Here is a 23,746-nt window from a genome sequence, read left to right on the forward strand (position 1 = left end):
ATCCTGGGTTCTGGATGGCAGCAGCCTCTGTTCACCGCACCATGTTGCCAACATAACACTTAGTGGTCAATAAGACTTGCTTAGGCAAATTCCTTTCTCTCTCTCTCCCTCTCTCTCTCATAACAGACTGATGCAGTCCTGTTCTCTCCTCTCATCAGACTGATACAGTCCTGTTCTCTCCTCTCATCAGACTGATACAGTCCTGTTCTGTTCTCTCATCAGACTGATACAGTCCTGTTCTCTCCTCTCATCAGACTGATACAGTCCTGTTCTGTTCTCTCATCAGACTGATACAGTCCTGTTCTCTCCTCTCATCAGACTGATACAGTCCTGTTCTGTTCTCTCCTCTCATCAGACTGATACAGTCCTGTTCTGTTCTCTCCTCTCATCAGACTGATACAGTCCTGTTCTCTCCTCTCATCAGACTGATACAGTCCTGTTCTCTCCTCTCATCAGACTGATACAGTCCTGTCTCTCCTCTCATCAGACTGATACAGTTCTGTTCTCTCTCCTCTCATCAACTGATACAGTCCTGTTCTCTCCTCTCATCCAGACTGATACAGTCCTGTTCTGTTCTCTCTCCTCTCATCAGACTGATACAGTCCTGTTCTCTCCTCTCATCAGACTGATACAGTCCTGTTCTCTCCTCTCATCAGACTGATACAGTCCTGTTCTCTCCTCTCATCAGACTGATACAGTCCTGTTCTCTCCTCTCATCAGACTGATACAGTCCTGTTCTCTCCTCTCATCAGACTGATACAGTCCTGTTCTCTCCTCTCATCAGACTGATACAGTCCTGTTCTGTTCTCTCATCAGACTGATACAGTCCTGTTCTGTTCTCTCATCAGTCATCAACTGATACAGTCCTGTTCTCTCCTCTCATCAGACTGTACAGTCCTGTTCTCTCCTCTCATCAGACTGATACAGTCCTGTTCTGTTCTCTCTCCTCTCATCAGACTGATACAGTCCTGTTCTCTCCTCTCATCAGACTGATACAGTCTCTCTTCTCTCCTCTCATCAGACTGATACAGTCCTGTTCTCTCCTCTCATCAGACTGATACAGTCCTGTTCTCTCCTCTCATCAGACTGATACAGTCCTGTTCTCTCCTCTCATCAGACTGATACAGTCCTGTTCTCTCCTCTCATCAGACTGATACAGTCCTGTTCTCTCTTCTCATCAGACTGATACAGTCCTGTTCTCTCCTCTCATCAGACTGATACAGTCCTGTTCTGTTCTCTCCTCTCATCAGACTGATACAGTTCTGTTCTCTCCTCTCATCAGACTGATACAGTTCTGTTCTCTCCTCTCATCAGACTGATACAGTCCTGTTCTCTCCTCTCATCAGACTGATACAGTTCTGTTCTCTACTCTCATCAGACTGATACAGTCCTGTTCTGTTCTCTCCTCTCATCAGACTGATACAGTCCTGTTCTCTCCTCTCATCAGACTGATACAGTCCTGTTCTCTCCTCTCATCAGACTGATACAGTCCTGTTCTCTCCTCTCATCAGACTGATACAGTCCTGTTCTGTTCTCTCCTCTCATCAGACTGATACAGTCCTGTTCTCTCCTCTCATCAGACTGATACAGTCCTGTTCTCTCCTCTCATCAGACTGATACAGTCCTGTTCTCTCCTCTCATCAGACTGATACAGTCCTGTTCTGTTCTCTCTCCTCTCATCAGACTGATACAGTCCTGTCCTGTTCTCTCCTCTCATCAGACTGATACAGTCCTGTTCTGTTCTCTCCTCATCAGACTGATACAGTCCTGTTCTGTTCTCTACTCTCATCAGACTGATACAGTCCTGTCCTGTTCTCTCCTCTCATCAGACTGATACAGTCCTGTTCTGTTCTCTCCTCTCATCAGACTGATACAGTCCTGTTCTCTCCTCTCATCAGACTGATACAGTCCTGTTCTCTCCTCTCATCAGACTGATACAGTCCTGTTCTCTCCTCTCATCAGACTGATACAGTCCTGTTCTCTCCTCTCATCAGACTGATACAGTCCTGTTCTCTCCTCTCATCAGACTGATACAGTCCTGTTCTCTCCTCTCATCAGACTGATACAGTCCTGTTCTGTTCTCTCCTCATCAGACTGATACAGTCCTGTTCTCTCCTCTCATCAGACTGATACAGTCCTGTTCTCTCCTCTCATCAGACTGATACAGTCCTGTTCTGTTCTCTCCTCTCATCAGACTGATACAGTCCTGTTCTCTCCTCTCATCAGACTGATACAGTCCTGTTCTCTCCTCTCATCAGACTGATACAGTCCTGTTCTCTCCTCTCATCAGACTGATACAGTCCTGTTCTCTCCTCTCATCAGACTGATACAGTCCTGTTCTCTCCTCTCATCAGACTGATGCAGTCCTGTTCTCTCCTCTCATCAGACTGATACAGTCCTGTTCTGTTCTCTCCTCTCATCAGACTGATACAGTCCTGTTCTCTCCTCTCATCAGACTGATACAGTCCTGTTCTGTTCTCTCATCAGACTGATACAGTCCTGTCCTGTTCTCTCCTCTCATCAGACTGATACAGTCCTGTTCTCTCCTCTCATCAGACTGATACAGTCCTGTTCTCTCCTCTCATCAGACGGATACAGTCCTGTTCTGTTCTCTCTCCTCTCATCAGACTGATACAGTCCTGTTCTCTCCTCTCATCAGACTGATACAGTCCTGTTCTCTCCTCTCATCAGACTGATACAGTCCTGTCCTGTTCTCTCCTCTCATCAGACTGATACAGTCCTGTTCTGTTCTCTCATCAGACTGATACAGTCCTGTTCTGTTCTCTCATCAGACTGATACAGTCCTGTTCTCTCCTCTCATCAGACTGATACAGTCCTGTCCTGTTCTCTCCTCTCATCAGACTGATACAGTCCTGTTCTCTCCTCTCATCAGACTGATACAGTCCTGTTCTGTTCTCTCATCAGACTGATACAGTCCTGTTCTCTCCTCTCATCAGACTGATACAGTCCTGTTCTCTCCTCTCATCAGACTGATACAGTCCTGTTCTGTTCTCTCTCCTCTCATCAGACTGATACAGTCCTGTTCTCTCCTCTCATCAGACTGATACAGTCCTGTTCTGTTCTCTCCTCTCATCAGACTGATACAGTCCTGTTCTCTCCTCTCATCAGACTGATACAGTCCTGTTCTCTCCTCTCATCAGACTGATACAGTCCTGTTCTCTCCTCTCATCAGACTGATACAGTCCTGTTCTGTTCTCTCCTCTCATCAGACTGATACAGTCCTGTTCTCTCCTCTCATCAGACTGATACAGTCCTGTTCTCTCCTCTCATCAGACTGATACAGTCCTGTTCTGTTCTCTCATCAGACTGATACAGTCCTGTTCTCTCCTCTCATCAGACTGATACAGTCCTGTTCTGTTCTCTCCTCTCATCAGACTGATACAGTCCTGTTCTCTCCTCTCATCAGACTGATACAGTCCTGTTCTCTCCTCTCATCAGACTGATACAGTCCTGTTCTCTCCTCTCATCAGACTGATACAGTCCTGTTCTCTCCTCTCATCAGACTGATACAGTCCTGTTCTGTTCTCTCCTCTCATCAGACTGATACAGTCCTGTCCTGTTCTCTCCTCTCATCAGACTGATACAGTTCTGTTCTCTCCTCTCATCAGACTGATACAGTCCTGTTCTCTCCTCTCATCAGACTGATACAGTCCTGTTCTCTCCTCTCATCAGACTGATACAGTCCTGTTCTGTTCTCTCCTCTCATCAGACTGATACAGTCCTGTTCTGTTTCTCTCACACAGGTTGGATCCTAAACAGCCCAAATCCTTTCATAGTTCAGTATTTATGACCAGGGCCCACAGCTCCGCAGTAGTACAACATCAAGGGGATAGGGAACCATTTAGAATATGCCCCATAAATTCAAGATATAACCATTTAGTATAAAACCCATAAATACAAGATATGAACATATAAACAATTTAGTATAAAACCATTAAATAGAAGATATAAACCATTTATAATAAAACCATTAAATACAAGATATAAACATATAAACCATTTATAATAAAACCAATAAATACATGATATAAACATATAAACCTTTTAGTATAAAACAATTAAATACAAGATATAAACATATAAACCATTTAGTATAAAACCAATAAATACTAGATATAAACCATTTAGTATAAAACCATTAAATACAAGATATAAACATATAAACCATTTAGTATAAAACCAATAAATACAAGATATAAACCATTTAGTATAAAACCATTAAATACAAGATATAAACATATAAACCATTTACTATGAACCCCAATATTTTTTATTCTGTATATTTGTATTCTTCTTTTCACTGGGTCTTTTAAGTCATTATTGTGGAATCACTACAACGTTGTTGATCCATCCTCAGTGTTCTACCATCACAGACATTAAACTCTGTAGCCGTTTTAAAAACCATCACTGGCCTCATGGCGACATCCCTGAGCAGTTTCCTTCCTGTCCTGCAGCTCAGTTCAGAAGGACGTCTGTATCTTTCATCTGTCTGGGTGCTTTAATATATAATCCACTGTCACGTCCTGGCCAGTATAAGGGTTAATTAGTATTGTAGTTTGGTCAGGACGTGGCAGAGGGTATTTGTTTTATGTGGTTCGGGGTGGTGTGTTTTGGTGAAGGGGCATTTGGTTTAAGTATTCCGGGGTTTTTGGGCACTGTTTGGTTTTCAGTTATTCTATGTCTAGTCTAGTATGTCTGTTTCTATGTTTGGTTAATTGGGGTTGGGACTCTCAGTTGAAGGCAGGTGTTGTCTATCTGCCTTTGATTGAGAGTCCCATATATGAGGGTGTGTTTGTTATTTGTGGGTGATTGTTCTGTGTGTAAGCCTTATGCTTAGCCAGACTGTTTTGTTGTTCGTAGTTTCGTTTTTGTTATTTTGGTGTTCATTTTGATAATTAAATAAAAGTCAAGATGAGCCTACACGTACCTGCTGCGTTTTGGTCCTCCTTCACCGACGACAACCGTGACATCCACAGCATAATGATTAACTTGACTATGCTTAAAGAGATATTCAATGTCACATTTTTTTTAAATCTACCAATCACCACTCTTCTTTATGAGGCTTTTGAAAAGCTCCCTGGTCTTTGCAGTTGAATCTGTCCTTGAAATTCAATATTTGACTGAGGGACCTTACAGATGTTGTATATATGTGGGACAGAGGAAGGGGAAGTCAATCAAAAAATCATGTCAATCCTTATTATTTCACACAGGGTGAGTCCATGTAAATTAGTATGCGATTTGTTAAGGCACATTTCACTCCTGAACTAATCACGCAGAAACAAAGGGGCTGAATACTTATGCAACTACTAAACACCGAGCGGACAAAACATTAGGAACACCAGCTTTTTCCATGACAGACTGACCAGGTGAATCCAGGTGAAAGCTATGATCCCTTTATTGATACAACTACATTTACATTTTACATTTTAGTCATTTAGCAGACGCTCTTATCCAGAGCGACTTACAGTAGTGAATGCATACATTTCATACAATCGAACCCACAACCCTGGTGTTGCAAACACCATGCTCTACCAACTGAGCTACAGGGAAGGCAAGAAGGGACAACATCTAATGCCGAAACCCGGGATCGAACCAGGGACCTTTAGAGCTTTAGTCTAACGCTCTCCCAACTGATCTATTTCGGCTAGCTACTACTAAACACCGAGCGGACAAAACATTAGGAACACCAGCTTTTTCCATGACACAGACTAACCAGGTGAATCCAAGCTATGATCCCTTTATTGACGTCACTTGTTAAATCCACTTCAATCAGTGTAGATGAAGGGGAGGAGACGGGTGGTTAAAGAAGGATTTTTAAGCCTTGAGACAATTGAGACATGGGCTGTGTGTGTGTGCCATTCAGAGGGTGAACGGGCAAAACAAAATATTTAAGTGCCTTTGAACGGGGGGATGGTAGAAGGTGCCAGAAGCACCGGTTTGAGTCAAGAACCGCAAAGCTGCTGGGTTTTTCACTCTCAACAGTTTCCTGTGTGTATCAAGAATGGTTCACCACCCAAAGGACATCCTGGGACAATATAGGATGAAGCACAATAATTGTTCGCTAAAATAATAAAGGTAACAATCCTGGTTAGAGGTAACAGTCCTGGTTAGAGGTAACAATCCTGGTTAGAGGTAACAATCCTGGTTAGTTTAGAGGTAACAATCCTGGTTAGTTTAGAGGTAACAGTCCTGGTTAGAGGTAACAGTCCTGGTTAAAGGTAACAATCCTGGTTAGAGGTAACAATCCTGGTTAGAGGAAACAATCCTGGTTAAAGGTAACAATCCTTGTTAGAGGTTAGAGGTAACTATCCTGGTTAAAGGTAACAGTCCTGGTTAGAGGTAACAATCCTGGTTAAAGGTAACAGTCCTGGTTAGAGGTAACAATCCTGGTTAGAGGTTAGAGGTAACACTCCTGGTTAAAGGTAACAGTCCTGGTTAGAGGTAACAATCCTGGTTAAAGGTAACAGTCCTGGTTAGAGGTAACAATCCTGGTTAAAGGTAACAGTCCTGGTTAGTGGTAACAGTCCTGGTTAATGGTAACAATCCTTTGCATGAACTGCCTACATTATTCCAAATGTTATTTGTTAATTATGGAAATTAAGATAAGCAGGATTTTTTAAATATACACTACCAGTCAAAAGTTTGGACAAACCTTCAAGAGTTTTTCTTAATTTTTTTTACTGTTTTCTACATTGTAGGATAATAGTGAAGACACTAAAACTATGAAATAACACATATGGAATCATGTAGTAACCAAAAGAGCATTAAACTTAAAATATATTTAACATTTTATATTCTTCAAAGTAGCCACCGTTTGCGTTGATGACAGCTTTGCACACTGTTGGCATTCTCTCAACCAGCTTCATGAGGTAGTCACCTGGAATGCATTTCAATTAAGAGGTGTGCCTTGTTAAAAGTTAATTTGTGAAATTTATTTCCTTCTTAATGTGTTTGAGCCAATCAGTTGTGTTGTGACAAGGTAGGGATGGTATACAGAAGATAACCCTATTTGGTAAAAGACCAAGTCCATATTATGGCAAGAACAGCTCAAATAAGCAAAGAGAAATGACAGTCCATCATTACTTTAAGACATGAAGGTCAGTCAATACGGAACATTTCTAAAACTTTGAAAGTTTCTTCAAGTGCTGTCGCAAAAACCATCAAGCACTATGATGAAACTGGCTCCCATGAGGACCGCCACAGGAAAGGAAGACCCAGAGTTTCCTCTACTGCAGAGGATAAGATCATTAGAGTTACCAGCCTCAGAAATTGGCAATTAACTGCACCTCAGATTGCAGCCCAAATAAATTGCTCCAGAGTTCAAGTAACAGACACATCGCAACATCAACTGTTCAGAGGAGACTCCGTGAATCAGACCTTCATGGTCAGACTGCTGCAAAGAAACCACTACTAAAGGACACCAATAAGAAGAAGAGACTTGATTCTGCCAAGAAACACGAGCAATGGACATTAGACCGGTGGAAATCTGTCCTTTGGTTTCATGAGTCCAAATTTGAGATTTTTGGTTCCAATCGCCGTGTCTTTGTCAGATGCAGAGTAGGTGAACGGATTATCTCCGCATGTGTGGTTCCCACTGTGAAGCATGGAGGAAGGGGTGTGATGGTGTGGGGGTGCTTTGCTGGTGACATTGTCTGTGATTTATTTAGAATTCAAGGCACATTTAACCAGCATGGCTACCACAGCATTCTGCAGCCAACAAGTGCTCAGCATATGTGGGAACTCCTTTAAGACTTTTGGAAAAGCATTCCAGCTGACTACCTAATGAAGCTGGATGAGAGAATGCCAAGAGTGTGCATAGCTGTCATCAATGCAAACGGTTTGCTACTTTGAAGAATCGAAAATCTGAAAATATATTTTGATTTGTTGAACATTTTTTTGGTTACTACATGATTCCATATGTGTTATTTCATAATTTGGATGTCTTCACTATGATTTTACAATATAGAAAATAGTAAAAATAAAGAAAAACCCTTGAATGTGTTGGTGTGTCCAAACTTTTGACCAGTACTGTATATTTACCCCCCCCAAAAAAATATGGAGGATTGGAAATGTTGAAAACAATTATATTGACAGAAGCTACAATCTATCTCCAGTATTAAATCTGATCTAGCCCTTAAACAAAACAAAAAAACAATACAATAGGACATCGAGCCAACATGACACATCTGTGGGAAGCATTGGTGTCAACATGGACCAGCATCCCTGTGGAATGTTTTCGACACCTTGTAGAGTCCATGTCCCAACGAACTGAGGCTGTTCCGGGGGCAAAGGGAGAGGAACTCTATATTAGGAAGGTGCCCGTGTTCCTAATGTTTTGTCCACTCAGTGTACATACTGTACCATTTAAAGTGTATTCCAATATCCTCTGAGTTTTCTCTCCTCTCTGGTTTGATACACGTGACATGCAGAGCCTTGAAGATCACTTACATCGCACACGCATTATAGCGTTTTACTATATCTAATTAAATGAAGATCAATGGAAACAACGACGGAACAGGAAAGTCATTGATAGAACACAGCGGGAGGCAGATGGAATCATGGAACAGAAGAACTCCTCCGTAAGATTCTGTCAGTTCCAAACCGGAACTCATTACAGTGATTTATCAAATATGACATTCAAATCATTAAAACAATACAATAAAAAGCTATTAGGGCTTAATACAACTAATGTCATCAGATAGACTATGAGGTCCCTGGCTCAGAACACAACATTAATACAGCTAATGACATCAGATAGACTATGAGGTTCCTGGATCCTTGTTTTTCAGTCTAACACATTACCGGTGGATTTCCGCCTGTAGGAGTATCGGCACGTTGTCACGGCAACCCCCGCTGTCCCCGTGGCGACCTCACAGGTCAAAACTGGTCCTTCGTGACCCGGTTACAGTGTGTTCTGAGAACCTCCGTTTACAGTGTCGATGTCACGCTCTGACATAGGAGAGCTGTGTTTTCTCTGTTCAGTTAGGTCGGGGTGTGATAGGTGGGGGGGCATTCTATGGTTTGTATTTCTATGTTTTGTATTTCTATGTTTTGAGAAAGAGAGAGAGAGAGAGAGATATGGAAAGAGAGAGAGAGACAGAGAGAGATGGAGAGAGAGAGAGAGAGAAAGAGAGAGATATGGAGAGAGAGAGAGAGAGAGAGAGAGAGAGAGAGATATGGAGAGAGAGAGATGCACCCAGCCTCACCCTACTAGAGTCTGAAGTCAAATGTCTACTGTTTGCTGATAATCTGGTACTTCTGTCCCCATCCAAGGAGGTCCTACAGCATGACCTAGATCTTCTGCACAGACCTGGGCCCTGACAGACCTGGGCCCTGACAGACCTGGGCCCTGACAGACCTGGGCCCTGACAGTAAATCTCAGTTAGACAAAAATCATTGTGTTCCAAAAAAGGTCCAGTTGCCAGGATCACGAATACAAATTCCAACTAGACACCGTTGCCCTGGAGCAGGTATTGTCACGTCCTGACCATAGTGAGATGTTATTTTCTATGGTAGAGTAGGTCAGGACGTGACAGGGGGTGTTTTGTGTTTTTCTATGGTTTCTATTTCTATGTTCTTAGGTTCTAGTTTTTGTATTTCTATGTTGGTTTGTTTGGGATGATCTCCAATTAGAGGTAGCTGGTCCTCGTTGTCTCTAATTGGAGATCATACTTAAGTAGGGGTTTTTCTTCCTGGGTTTTGGTGGGAGATTATTTTTGAGCAGTGTTTGTTTCTCCTCTGCGTCACGGTTTGTTGTTTTGTCTATTCAGTTATTTGATGTATTGCAAAGTTTCACAGATTAAATAAAAATGTGGAACTACCCCCACGCTGCACCTTGGTCCTCTACTCCTTTTGAAAGCCATGACAGGTATTCTCAAACTGGGGTACACCCAGGGTACGCGCAATGCCGTCGGGGGGTACGCCAAATTAAAATGTGATTCACATCAAAAAATATATATATTTTATTATTATTTTTACATTTCTTCACATTTTCAAACATTAAATTTAGATTTTCCAACGGGGCTGTACATTTGGGTGAGTTTCTTTTCCTTGCCTGAGTCGCCTCGTTTCACAGCCCAAAAAATACAATTAAACCATCTAGTGTTCAGAGAAATAACAACACAATGTCAAATACAGGAAGCCTCGTCAAACAATTAAAATCCAATCACATTAACGTTACTCTCTCGCGGGAAACCTTCACTGTTGCGCAGACATTTCGAAACGAAACATGACAATTGTTTTTAACAAGCCTTGGGAGTTCTTGGAACGAGAATAAAGACGACATTCGGGTAGTAAGACGTGTATAAAAGCAACAGATACCATTAATAAGAAGGGTCTAGAAGCGTCTTATATGGTGAGCTACCGAGTGGCGAGGACAGGCAAGACCCATACTATTGTGGAGGATTTAATTCTTCCTGCTGCCGCGGATACGGCTGGAACAATGCTGGGGGAAAAGGCCAAAAACAACTATACAGAAAATGCCTTCATCAAACAACACTGTTTCATGACGCATCAGTGACATGGCAGGAGATGTTTTGAAACAATTACTGCTTCGCATACAAGCCTGTGAATTATATGCGTTACAGCTGGATGAGTCAACAGACGTGGCGGGACTGGCACAGCTCCTGGTATATGGATGAGTTAACAGGCCTGGCACAGCTCCTGGTATATGGATGAGTCAACAGACGTGGCGGGCCTGGTACAGCTCCTGGTATATGGATGAGTCAACAGACGTGGCGGGCCTGGTACAGCTCCTGGTATATGGATGAGTTAACAGGCCTGGCACAGCTCCTGGTATATGGATGAGTCAACATACGTGGCGGGCCTGGCACAGCTCCTGGTATATGTCCATTACGTTAATGGGGGGGGTCAATTAAGGAAGACATCCTCTTCTGCAAACCACTGGAAACCAGGACAACAGGAAAGGATCATTTTTAAAGTACTGGACAGCTTTGTGACGTCAAATGGACTTTGGTGGTCGAGATGTGTTGGTTTCTGTACTGATGGTGTAAAAGCCATGACCGGGAGACATAGTGGAGTGGTAACACGCCTGCAAGCAGTTGCTCCCAATGCCACTTGGGTCCACTGCATCATCCACCGGGAGGCTCTTCCTGCCAAGGGAACAGCTTGAAAGATGTTTTGGACACTACCGTGGAAACGGGTTCACTTTGTTAAAGCAAAAGGCCCCTGAACTCTCGTGTATTTTCTGCATTATGTAATGATATGCGCAGCGACCACGTAACGCTTTTTACAATGATTTAAGAATGAGACTCTCTCCAATACAACCCGACATTGCAGAGTTATGCGCGTCCTTTCAAACACACCCTTCTCATTAACCTGTGGTGAGATATTCACCATTTCCGATGAACAAATAACGTTTTATATGTAAAATGGTTAAATAAAGAGTAAAATTATTGATTATTGTTATATTATTATTTGTGGTCCTATAAGAGCTCTTTGCCACTTCCCACGAGACGGGTTGTGACAAAAACTCACTCATTCTTATGTTTAATACATGTATCATATAGTGTGTGTGTGGCAGGTTTGCAATGATGGCAGAAAAACAACATTTGAGAGTGCACTGACCCTGGTGCTTGAGGGGGTACAGCTGGAGGTTGAATGTTTGAAGGGGTACGGGACTATAAAAGTTTGGGAATTACTGTCCTAGATGTATATATGACAGAACCAACCTTGGTTCTGAGACTGTAGGTAGATATCCTAGATATATATATGACAGACCCAAACATTGGTTCTGAGCCTCTAGGTAGATATCCTAGATATATATATGACAGAACCAACCTTGGTTCTGAGACTGTAGGTAGATATCCTAGATATATATATGACAGACCCAAACATTGGTTCTGAGCCTCTAGGTAGATATCCTAGATATATATATGACAGAACCAACCTTGGTTCTGAGACTGTAGGTAGATATCCTAGATATATATATGACAGAACCAACCTTGGTTCTGAGACTGTAGGTAGATATCCTAGATATATATATGACAGAACCAACCTTGGTTCTGAGACTGTAGGTAGATATCATAGATATATATATGACAGACCCAACCTTGGTTCTGAGACTCTAGGTAGATATCCTAGATATATATATGACAGAATCAACCTTGGTGCTGAGACTGTAGGTAGATATCCTAGATATATATATGACAGACCCAACCTTGGTTCTGAGACTCTAGGTAGATATCCTAGATATATATATGACAGAACCAACCTTGGTTCTGAGACTGTAGGTAGATATAATAGATATATATATGACAGACCCAAACCTTGGTTCTGAGACTCTAGGTAGATATCCTAGATATATATATGACAGACCCAAACCTTGGTCCTGAGACTGTAGGTAGATATCCTAGATATATATCTGACAGAACCAACCTTGGTTCTGAGACTCTAGGTAGATATCCTAGATATATATATGACAGACCAACCTTGGTTCTGAGACTCTAGGTAGATATCCTAGATATATATATGACAGACCCAAACCTTGGTTCTGAGACTCTAGGTAGATATCCTAGATATATATATGACAGACCAACCTTGGTTCTGAAACTCTAGGTAGATATCCTAGATATATATATGACAGAACCAACCTCCTGTAATAGTCTACAGGTACTGCTTCCCAAATGGCAAACTATTCCCTATGGACTCTGGTCTAAAGTAGTGCACTATATAGGGAATAGGGTGCCAGGGCCCATAGGGTTCTGGTAGAAAGTAGTGCACTATATAGGGAATAGGGTGCCAGGGCCCATAGGGTTCTGGTAGAAAGTAGTGCACTATATAGGGAATAGGGTGCCAGGGCCCATAGGGTTCTGGTAGAAAGTAGTGCACTATATAGGGAATAGGGTGCCATTTGGTACGTATATTCAGACTTGGAATGAGACCTAGAGACAAACAGACCATCATAGAGGGGAAATAAATGGCAATTTCTCTTCTCAATTTGTCCACAAGATGTGATTTTAAATGACTACCACAATAGTGTTCCCTGGAGTAGAGCTGTTTTTAGAATAATGATGCTCGTTGTTTTCCTTGACAATAATCACATGTGCTTTACTGTGAAGTGGTGTTCTCCCTCTCTCGCTCTCTCTCGCTCTCTCTCGCTCTCTCTGTCTCTCTCTCTCTCTCTCTCCCTCTCTCTCTCTCTCTCTCTCTCTCTCTCTCTGTCTCTCTCTCTCTCTCTCTCTCTGTCTCTCTCTCTCTCTATCAACCTCTCTCCCCCTCTCTCTCTCTCTCTCTCTCTCTGTCTGTCTGTCTCTCATCTCTCTCTCTCTCTCCTCTCTCTCTTCTCTCTCTCTCTCTCCCCTCTTCTCTCCTCTCTCCTCTCATGCCCGGATCCTTCGTCTCTCCATCTTCTCTCTCTCTCTCTCTCTCTCTCTCTCTCTCTCTCTCTCTCTCTCCCTCTCTCTCTCTCTCTCTCTCTCTCTGTCTCTCTCTTTCAGACAAATACCCAGGCACCTAGAAGCAGAGGTTGAGTAATGTTTGATTTGGACTTTAATCCATAAAGTCAGAGCAATGTGCCAGCTCTAGTGAGCAGTAGCATCGTAGCGTGAAAACACCACGAGTCTCTCGTCCGAGCAGCTGTTCCTGAATTTGCTGAGAGACTACAAAACCCCCCCAAAAAAAGGGCAGGACAACTAATTGGCAGCGATGCGTGAACTCGACACAATCCTTCACCGCCGTCTCTCCAAGGCTTTCTAGGAAGATGAAACGGGCATGTATTTTAGAGTGGAACGCTCTCTCTCCTCCTCCTTCCTCGGAAAACTCACTGTCCCTTGTGCACTTAGAAAAAAAACACACAAATAATACTGGTGTCTTGTATGCTACTCGGATTGGCTTCGTTTCTGTTGTATTCTACTGTAATGAACAATGAAAAAAATAAAATAAATTCTACCTCTTAAATAAAACCTAGACTAGTTGCCAAGCTACGGACACCATGAGAGGGAATTAACCAGGAAGAAGGGTAGCATTCAGACGACAGAGCTTCTCTCCTCACCAACTCCTCTGCTGTTCTGAGGCTGTTTTAAAAGGCCCTGTGAACAACACCGGACGAGCGCTGCCGTGTGTACGCCGCCAGGGACTAGCAGGGTAATGTAGTCTAAAGCCAAACAATGGTTTACTCATCTTAATGCTGTGTGTGGAAAAGGTTCCGGAGGTATAGCCCCTGCTCCTCCTTCTCTCCCTGACCCCCTGCTCCTCCTTCTCTCCCTGACCCCCCTGCTCCTCCTTCTCTCCCTGACCCCCCTGCTCGTCCTACTCTCCCTGACCCCCTGCTCCTCCTTTCCTCCCTGACCCCCCTGCTCCTCCTTCTCTCCCTGACCCCCTGCTCCTTCTTCTCTCCCTGACCCCCTGCTCCTCCTTCTCTCCCTGACCCCCTGCTCCTCCTTCTCTCGCTGACCCCCTGCTCCTCCTACTCTCCCTAACCCCCTGCTCCTCCTTCTCTCCCTGACCCCCCTGCTCCTCCTTTTCTCCCTGACCCCCCTACTCCTCATACTCTCCCTGACCCCCCTGCTCCTCCTACTCTCCCTGACCCCCCTGCTCCTCCTTCGCTCCCTGACCCTCCTGCTCCTCCTACTCTCCTTGAACCCCCTGCTCCTCCTTCTCACCCTGACCCCCCTACTCCTCCTTCCCTCCCTGACCCCCCTACTCCTCATACTCTCCCTGACCACCCTGCTCCTCCTACTCTCCCTGACCCCCCTGCTCCTCCTTCGCTCCCTGACCCTCCTGCTCCTCCTACTCTCCTTGAACCCCCTGCTCCTCCTTCTCACCCTGACCCCCCTGCTCCTCCTTCTCTCCCTGACCCCCCTACTCCTCCTACTCTCTCTGACCCCCCTGTTTCCCCTTGACCCCCCTTTGCGCACCTTCTCCCCCTACTCCCCCTACTCCCCTTACTACTCCCCCTACTCCCCTACTCCCCTACTCCCCTACTCCCCCTACTCCTCCTACTCCCCCTACTCCCCTACTCCCCCTACTCCCCTACTCCCCCTACTACCTCCCCTACTCCCCTACTCCCCTACTCCCCCTACTCCCCTACTCCCCCTACTCCCCTACTCCCCCTACACCCCCTACTCCCCCTACTCCTCCTACTCCCCCTACTCCCCTTCTCACCCTACTCCCCCTACTCCCCCTACACCCTCTACAACTCTCCCTACTCCCCTACTCCCCTACTCCCCCTACTCCTCCTACTCCCCCTACTCCTCCTACTCCCCCTACTCCTCCTACTCCCCTACTCCCCCTACCCCCTACTCCTCCTACTCCCCTACTCCCCCTTTGCGCACCTTCTCCCCTACTCCCCCTACTCCCTTACTACTCCCCCTACTCCCCTACTCCCCTACTCCCCCTACTCCTCCTACTCCCCCTACTCCCCTACTCCCCCTACTCCCCTACTCCCCCTACTACCTCCCCTACTCCCCTACTCCCCCTACTCCCCTACTCCCCCTACACCCCCTACTCCCCCTACTCCTCCTACTCCCCCTACTCCCCTTCTCACCCTACTCCCCCTACTCCCCCTACACCCTCTACAACTCTCCCTACTCCCCCTACTTCCCTACTCCCCCTACTCCTCCTACTCCCCCTACTCCTCCTACTCCCCCTACTCCTCCTACTCCCCTACTCCCCCTACTCCTCCTACTCCCCCTACTCCCCTTCTCCCCCTACTCCCCCTACTACTCCCCCTACTCCCCTACTCCCCTACTCCCCCTACTCCCCTACTCCCCCTACTCCTCCTACTCCTCCTACTCCCCCTACTCCCCTACTCCCCCTACTCCCCTACTCCCCTACTCTCCCTACTCCCCTACTCCCCCTACTCCCCTACTCCCCCTACACCCCCTACTCCCCCTACTCCCCTACTCCCCCTACACCCCCTACTCCCCCTACTCCTCCTACTCCCCCTACTCCCCTTCTCACCCTACTCCCCCTACTCCCCCTACACCCTCTACAACTCTCCCTACTCCCCTACTCCCCCTACTCCTCCTACTCCCCCTACTCCTCCTACTCCCCCTACTCCTCCTACTCCCCTTCTCCCCCTACTCCCCCTACTCCCCCTACTACTCCCCCTACTCCCTACTCCCTACTCCCCCTACTCCCCTACTTCCCCTACTCCCCTACTCCCCCTACTCCTCCTACTCCCCTACTCCCCCTACTCCCCTACTCCCCCTACTCCCCTACTCCCCCTACACCCCCTACTCCCCCTACTCCTCCTACTCCCCCTACTCCCCTTCTCACCTACTCCCCCTACTCCCCCTACACCCTCTACAACTCTCCCTACTCCTCTACTCCCCTACTCCCCCCTACTCCTCCTACTCCCCCTACTCCTCCTACTCCCCTACTCCTCCTACTCCCCCTACTCCCCTTCTCACCCTACTCCCCCTGACTCCACTACTCCGCCTGCTCCCCCTACTCCTCCTACTCCCCTACTCCCCTGCCCCTCTACTCCCCTTACTCCCCCTACTCCCCCTGCTCCTCCTACTCCTCCTACTCCTCCTACTCCCCCTACTCACCCTGCTCCCCCTCCTCCTCCTCCTCCCCCTACTCCCCTACCCCCCCCCCCCTACTCCCCCTACTCCTCCTACTCCCCCTACTCCTCCTACTCCCCTTCTCCCCTACTCCCCCTACTCCCCCTACTACTCCCCCTACTCCCCTACTCCCCTACTCCCCCTACTCCCCTACTCCCCTACTCCCCTACTCCCCCTACTCCTCCTACTCCCCTACTCCCCTACTCCCCCTACTCCCCTACTCCCCCTACTCCCCTACTCCCCCTACACCCCCTACTCCCCCTACTCCTCCTACTCCCCCTACTCCCTTCTCACCCTACTCCCCCCTACTCCCCCTACACCCTCTACAACTCTCCCTACTCCTCTACTCCCCTACTCCCCCTACTCCTCCTACTCCCCCCCTACTCCTCCTACTCCCCTACTCCTCCTACTCCCCCTACTCCCCTTCTCACCCTACTCCCCCTGACTCCACTACTCCGCCTGCTCCCCCTACTCCTCCTACTCCCCTACTCCCCTGCCCCTCTACTCCCCTTACTCCCCCTACTCCCCCTGCTCCTCCTACTCCTCCTACTCCTCCTACTCCCCCTACTCACCCTGCTCCCCTCCTCCTCCTCCTCCCCCTACTCCCCTACCCCCCCTACTCCCCCTACTCCCCCTACTCCTCCTACTCCCCTGCTCCTCCTACTCCCCTTACTCCCCCTGCTCCCCTCCTCCTCCTACTCCCCCTACTCCCCCTGCTCCTCCTACTCCCCCTACTCCCCCTACTCCACCTGCTCCTCCTACTCCCCCTACTCCCCCTACTCCCTACTCTCCCCCTACTCCCCTACTCCCCCTACTCCCCTACTCCCCTACTCCCTACTCCCCCTACTCCCCCTACCTACCTGCTCCCCCTACTTCTCCTCTACTCCCCCTACTCCCCTGCTCCCCCTACTTCTCCTCCTACTCCCCCTACTCCTCCTACTCCTCTGCTCCCTGACACTCAGACTCTGCTCTACTCTATACTCTTCACAACACAACACTTCCCCTATTTGGCCTGTTTTTTTTCATCAACACTCATTAAGAATTGCTAGCGTCCGTGACTGAAGGGAAACCAGAGTTGTCATGGGGCTGTTGTTTGATGTGGGAGTTTTTTTTGGGTGTGTCTTTGCCATTCAATCACAACAGTGAAGTGCAGTAGTTGAGGACAGAGCAGGTAAGCTAAGCTAGCGTTGCTACGGAGAGAAGGACAGTTCAGTTCTGTGTTGTGTTGAGCCAAGCTGACAGCTGGCTAGCGTAGCATAGCTTGGTGATAGCTGCAGCTAGCTAGCGTAGCATAGCTTGGTGATAGCTGCAGCTGGCTAGCGTAGCATAGCTTGGTGATAGCTGCAGCTAGCTAGCGTAGCATAGCTTGGTGATAGCTGCAGCTAGCTAGCGTAGCATAGCTTGGTGATAGCTGCAGCTAGCTAGCGTAGCATAGCTTGGTGATAGCTGCAGCTAGCTAGCGTAGCATAGCGTAGCATAGCGTAGCTGCAGCTGCAGCTGGCTAGCGTAGCATAGCTTGGTGATAGCTGCAGCTGGCTAGCGTAGCATAGCTTGGTGATAGCTGCAGCTGGCTAGTGTAGCATAGCTTGGTGATAGCTGCAGCTAGCTAGTGTAGCATAGCTTGGTGATAGCTGCAGCTAGCTAGCGTAGCATAGCTTGGTGATAGCTGCAGCTGGCTAGCCTATCTAGCTGATATTTCTCAGTCAAATCAGGTATGGCAAGACAGTAAGAGCCATTGTCTGGAATGTGTTTCACAAGACACTCATTCTACATGACTTTGCTATGAAAGTAGCTCGCAACTTAGTTTCAACATTTCATCATGTTATGCAAATACACGTTACCGTGGAAACTATATCAACTACTGCGAGTTGAATGAGGAGAGACTATACATATTTATGACGTGTTGCGCAGCGAGAGTTGAGTGGGGTGGAACGGATTTGGTTCAGTCAGTTCAGTCAGTCATCCTGATGAGTCCTACCCATCTAGCTAGTTCAGTCAGTCATCCTGATGAGTCCTACCCATCTAGCTAGTTCAGTCAGTTCAGTCAGTCATCCTGATGAGTCCTACCCATCTAGCTAGTTCAGTCAGTTCAGTCAGTCATCCTGATGAGTCCTACCCATCTAGCTAGTTCAGTCAGTCATCCTGATGAGTCCTGCCCATCTAGCTAGTTCAGTCAGTTCAGTCAGTCATCCTGATGAGTCCTGCCCATCTAGCTAGTTCAGTCAGTCATCCTGATGAGTCCTACCCATCTAGCTAGTTCAGTCAGTCATCCTGATGAGTCCTACACATCTAGCTAGTTCAGTCAGTCATCCTGATGAGTCCTGCCCATCTAGCTAGTTCAGTCAGTCATCCTGATGTCAGTCATAACCCATCTAGCTAGTTCAGTCAGTCATCCTGATGTCAGTCATAACCCATCTACCCAAAGCAATACATGTGCTTAAGCTGTCACCCTGGCCTGATATAAACTACACTCTCAGAGTTACTTCCCTCTCCTCCACATGGCCTGATATAAACTACACTCTCAGAGTTACTTCCCTCTCCTTACTGGCCTGATATAAACTACACTCTCAGAGTTACTTCCCTCTCCTTACTGGCCTGATATAAACTACACTCTCAGAGTTACTTCCCTCTCCTTACTGGCCTGATATAAACTACACTCTCAGAGTTACTTCCCTCTCCTCCACATGGCCTGATATAAACTACACTCTCAGAGTTTACTTCCCTCTCCTTACTGGCCTGATATAAACTACACTCTCTAGTTACTTCCCTCTCCTTACTGGCCTGATATAAACTACACTCTCTAGTTACTTCCCTCTCCTTACTGGCCTGACTAAAACTACACTCTCAGAGTTACTTCCCTCTCCTTACTGGCCGGATATAACTACACTCTCAGAGTTACTTCCCTCGTCCTTTCTGGCCTGATATAAACTACACTCTCAGAGGTTACTTCCCTCTCCTTACTGGCCTGATATAAACTACACTCTCAGAGTTACTTCCCGCTCCTCCTACTGGCCTGATATAAACTCACACTCTCAGAGTTACTTTCCATCTCCTTACTGGCCTGATATAAACTACACTCTCAGAGTTACTTCCCTCTCCTTACTGGCCCGATATAAACTACACTCTCAGAGTTTACTTCCCTCTCCTCACTGGCCCGATATAAACTACACTCTCAGAGTTTACTTCCCTCTCCAACCACATGGCCTGATATAAACTACACTCTCAGAGTTACCTGTCCCGCTCCTCCACATGGCCTGATATAAACTACACTCTCAGAGTTACTTTCCCGCTCCTTACTGCCTGATATAAACTCACTCTCAGAGTTACGTCCCTCTCCTTACTGGCCTGATATAAACTACACTCTCAGAGTTACTTCCCTCTCCTTACTGGCCTGATATAAACTACACTCTCAGAGTTACTTCCCTCTCCTCCACATGGCCTGATATAAACTACACTCTCAGAGTTTACTTCCCTCTCCTTACTGGCCTGATATAAACTACACTCTCTAGTTACTTCCCTCTCCTTACTGGCCTGATATAAACTACACTCTCTAGTTACTTCCCTCTCCTTACTGGCCTGACATAAACTACACTCTCAGAGTTACTTCCCTCTCCTTACTGGCCTGATATAAACTACACTCTCAGAGTTACTTCCCTCTCCTTTCTGGCCTGATATAAACTACACTCTCAGAGTTACTTCCCTCTCCTTACTGGCCTGATATAAACTACACTCTCAGAGTTACTTCCCTCTCCTTACTGGCCTGATATAAACTACACTCTCAGAGTTACTTCCCTCTCCTTACTGGCCTGATATAAACTACACTCTCAGAGTTACTTCCCTCTCCTCACTGGCCCGATATAAACTACACTCTCAGAGTTTACTTCCCTCTCCACCACATGGCCTGATATAAACTACACTCTCAGAGTTACTTCCCTCTCCTTACTGGCCTGATATAAACTACACTCTCAGAGTTACTTCCCTCTCCTCACTGGCCTGATATAAACTACACTCTCAGAGTTACTTCCCCCTCCTCCACATGGCCTGATATAAACTACACTCTCAGAGTTACTTCCCTCTCCTTACTGGCCTGATATAAACTACACTCTCAGAGTTACTTCCCTCTCCTTACTGGCCTGATATAAACTACACTCTCAGAGTTACTTCCCTCTCCTCCACATGGCCTGATATAAACTACACTCTCAGAGTTACTTCCCTCTCCTCCACATGGCCTGATATAAACTACACTCTCAGAGTTACTTCCCTCTCCTTACTGGCCTGATATAAACTACACTCTCAGAGTTACTTCCCTCTCCTCCACATGGCCTGATATAAACTACACTCTCAGAGTTACTTCCCTCTCCTTACTGGCCTGATATAAACTACACTCTCAGAGTTACTTCCCTCTCCTCACTGGCCTGATATAAACTACACTCTCAGAGTTACTTCCCTCTCCTTACTGGCCTGATATAAACTACACTCTCAGAGTTACTTCCCTCTCCTTACTGGCCTGATATAAACTACACTCTCAGAGTTACTTCCCTCTCCTTGCTGGCCTGATATAAACTACACTCTCAGAGTTACTTCCCTCTCCACCACATGGCCTGATATAAACTACACTCTCAGAGTTACTTCCCTCTCCTTACTGGCCTGATATAAACTACACTCTCAGAGTTACTTCCCTCTCCTTACTGGCCTGATATAAACTACACTCTCAGAGTTACTTCCCTCTCCTTACTGGCCTGATATAAACTACACTCTCAGAGATACTTCCCCTCTCCTTACTGGCCTGATATAAACTACACTCTCAGAGTTACTTCCCTCTCCTCCACATGGCCTGATATAAACTACACTCTCTAGTTACTTCCCTCTCCTTGCTGGCCTGATATAAACTACACTCTCAGAGTTTACTTCCCTCTCCTTACTGGCCTGATATAAACTACACTCTCTAGTTACTTCCCTCTCCTTACTGGCCTGATATAAACTATACTCTCAGAGTTACTTCCCTCTCCTCACTGGCCTGATATAAACTACACTCTCAGAGTTACTTCCCTCTCCTCCACATGGCCTGATATAAACTACACTCTCAGAGTTACTTCCCTCTCCTTACTGGCCTGATATAAACTACACTCTCAGAGTTACTTCACGCTCCTTACTGGCCTGATATAAACTACACACTCAGAGTTACTTCCCTCTACTTACTGGCCTGATATAAACTACACTCTCAGAGTTACTTCCCTCTCCTCCACATGGCCTGATATAAACTACACTCTCAGAGTTACTTCCCTCTCCTCCACATGGCCTGATATAAACTACACTCTCAGAGTTACTTCCCTCTCCTTGCTGGCCTGATATAAACTACACTCTCAGAGTTACTTCCCTCTCCACCACATGGCCTGATATAAACTACACTCTCAGAGTTACTTCCCTCTCCTTACTGGCCTGATATAAACTACACTCTCAGAGTTACTTCCCTCTCCTTACTGGCCTGATATAAACTACACTCTCAGAGTTACTTCCCTCTCCTTACTGGCCTGATATAAACTACACTCTCAGAGATACTTCCCTCTCCTTACTGGCCTGATATAAACTACACTCTCAGAGTTACTTCCCTCTCCTCCACATGGCCTGATATAAACTACACTCTCTAGTTACTTCCCTCTCCTTGCTGGCCTGATATAAACTACACTCTCAGAGTTTACTTCCCTCTCCTTACTGGCCTGATATAAACTACACTCTCTAGTTACTTCCCTCTCCTTACTGGCCTGATATAAACTACACTCTCAGAGTTACTTCCCTCTCCTCACTGGCCTGATATAAACTACACTCTCAGAGTTACTTCCCTCTCCTCCACATGGCCTGATATAAACTACACTCTCAGAGTTACTTCCCTCTCCTTACTGGCCTGATATAAACTACACTCTCAGAGTTACTTCACGCTCCTTACTGGCCTGATATAAACTACACACTCAGAGTTACTTCCCTCTCCTTACTGGCCTGATATAAACTACACTCTCTAGTTACTTCCCTCTCCTTGCTGGCCTGATATAAACTACACTCTCAGAGATACTTCCCTCTCCTTACTGGCCTGATATAAACTACACTCTCAGAGTTACTTCCCTCTCCTCCACATGGCCTGATATAAACTACACTCTCTAGTTACTTCCCTCTCCTTGCTGGCCTGATATAAACTACACTCTCAGAGTTTACTTCCCTCTCCTTACTGGCCTGATATAAACTACACTCTCTAGTTACTTCCCTCTCCTTACTGGCCTGATATAAACTACACTCTCAGAGTTACTTCCCTCTCCTCACTGGCCTGATATAAACTACACTCTCAGAGTTACTTCCCTCTCCTCCACATGGCCTGATATAAACTACACTCTCAGAGTTACTTCCCTCTCCTTTCTGGCCTGATATAAACTACACTCTCAGAGTTACTTCCCTCTCCTTACTGGCCTGATATAAACTACACTCTCAGAGTTACTTCCCTCTCCTTACTGGCCTGATATAAACTACACTCTCAGAGTTACTTCCCTCTCCTTACTGGCCTGATATAAACTACACTCTCAGAGTTACTTCCCTCTCCTTACTGGCCTGATATAAACTACACTCTCAGAGTTACTTCCCTCTCCTCACTGGCCCGATATAAACTACACTCTCAGAGTTTACTTCCCTCTCCACCACATGGCCTGATATAAACTACACTCTCAGAGTTACTTCCCTCTCCTCCACATGGCCTGATATAAACTACACTCTCAGAGTTACTTCCCTCTCCTTACTGGCCTGATATAAACTACACTCTCAGAGTTACTTCCCTCTCCTTACTGGCCTGATATAAACTACACTCTCAGAGTTACTTCCCTCTCCTTACTGGCCTGATATAAACTACACTCTCAGAGTTACTTCCCTCTCCTCCACATGGCCTGATATAAACTACACTCTCAGAGTTTACTTCCCTCTCCTTACTGGCCTGATATAAACTACACTCTCTAGTTACTTCCCTCTCCTTACTGGCCTGATATAAACTACACTCTCTAGTTACTTCCCTCTCCTTACTGGCCTGACATAAACTACACTCTCAGAGTTACTTCCCTCTCCTTACTGGCCTGATATAAACTACACTCTCAGAGTTACTTCCCTCTCCTTTCTGGCCTGATATAAACTACACTCTCAGAGTTACTTCCCTCTCCTTACTG

The 23,746-nt window shown here is 46.1% G+C and overlaps 1 non-coding gene across 1 annotated transcript; it reads right to left on the minus strand.

Annotated features, from left to right (window-relative positions):
- Positions 1-5,593: 5,593 nt before the first annotated feature.
- trnaf-aaa (transfer RNA phenylalanine (anticodon AAA)) lies at positions 5,594-5,666 on the minus strand. Its single transcript has one exon. It is a non-coding gene; the product is annotated as a tRNA-Phe (tRNA).
- Between the last annotated feature and the right edge of the window lie 18,080 nt (positions 5,667-23,746).

This window comes from Salmo trutta, unplaced genomic scaffold, assembly GCF_901001165.1.
Source record: "Salmo trutta unplaced genomic scaffold, fSalTru1.1, whole genome shotgun sequence".
NCBI lineage: Eukaryota > Metazoa > Chordata > Actinopteri > Salmoniformes > Salmonidae > Salmo > Salmo trutta.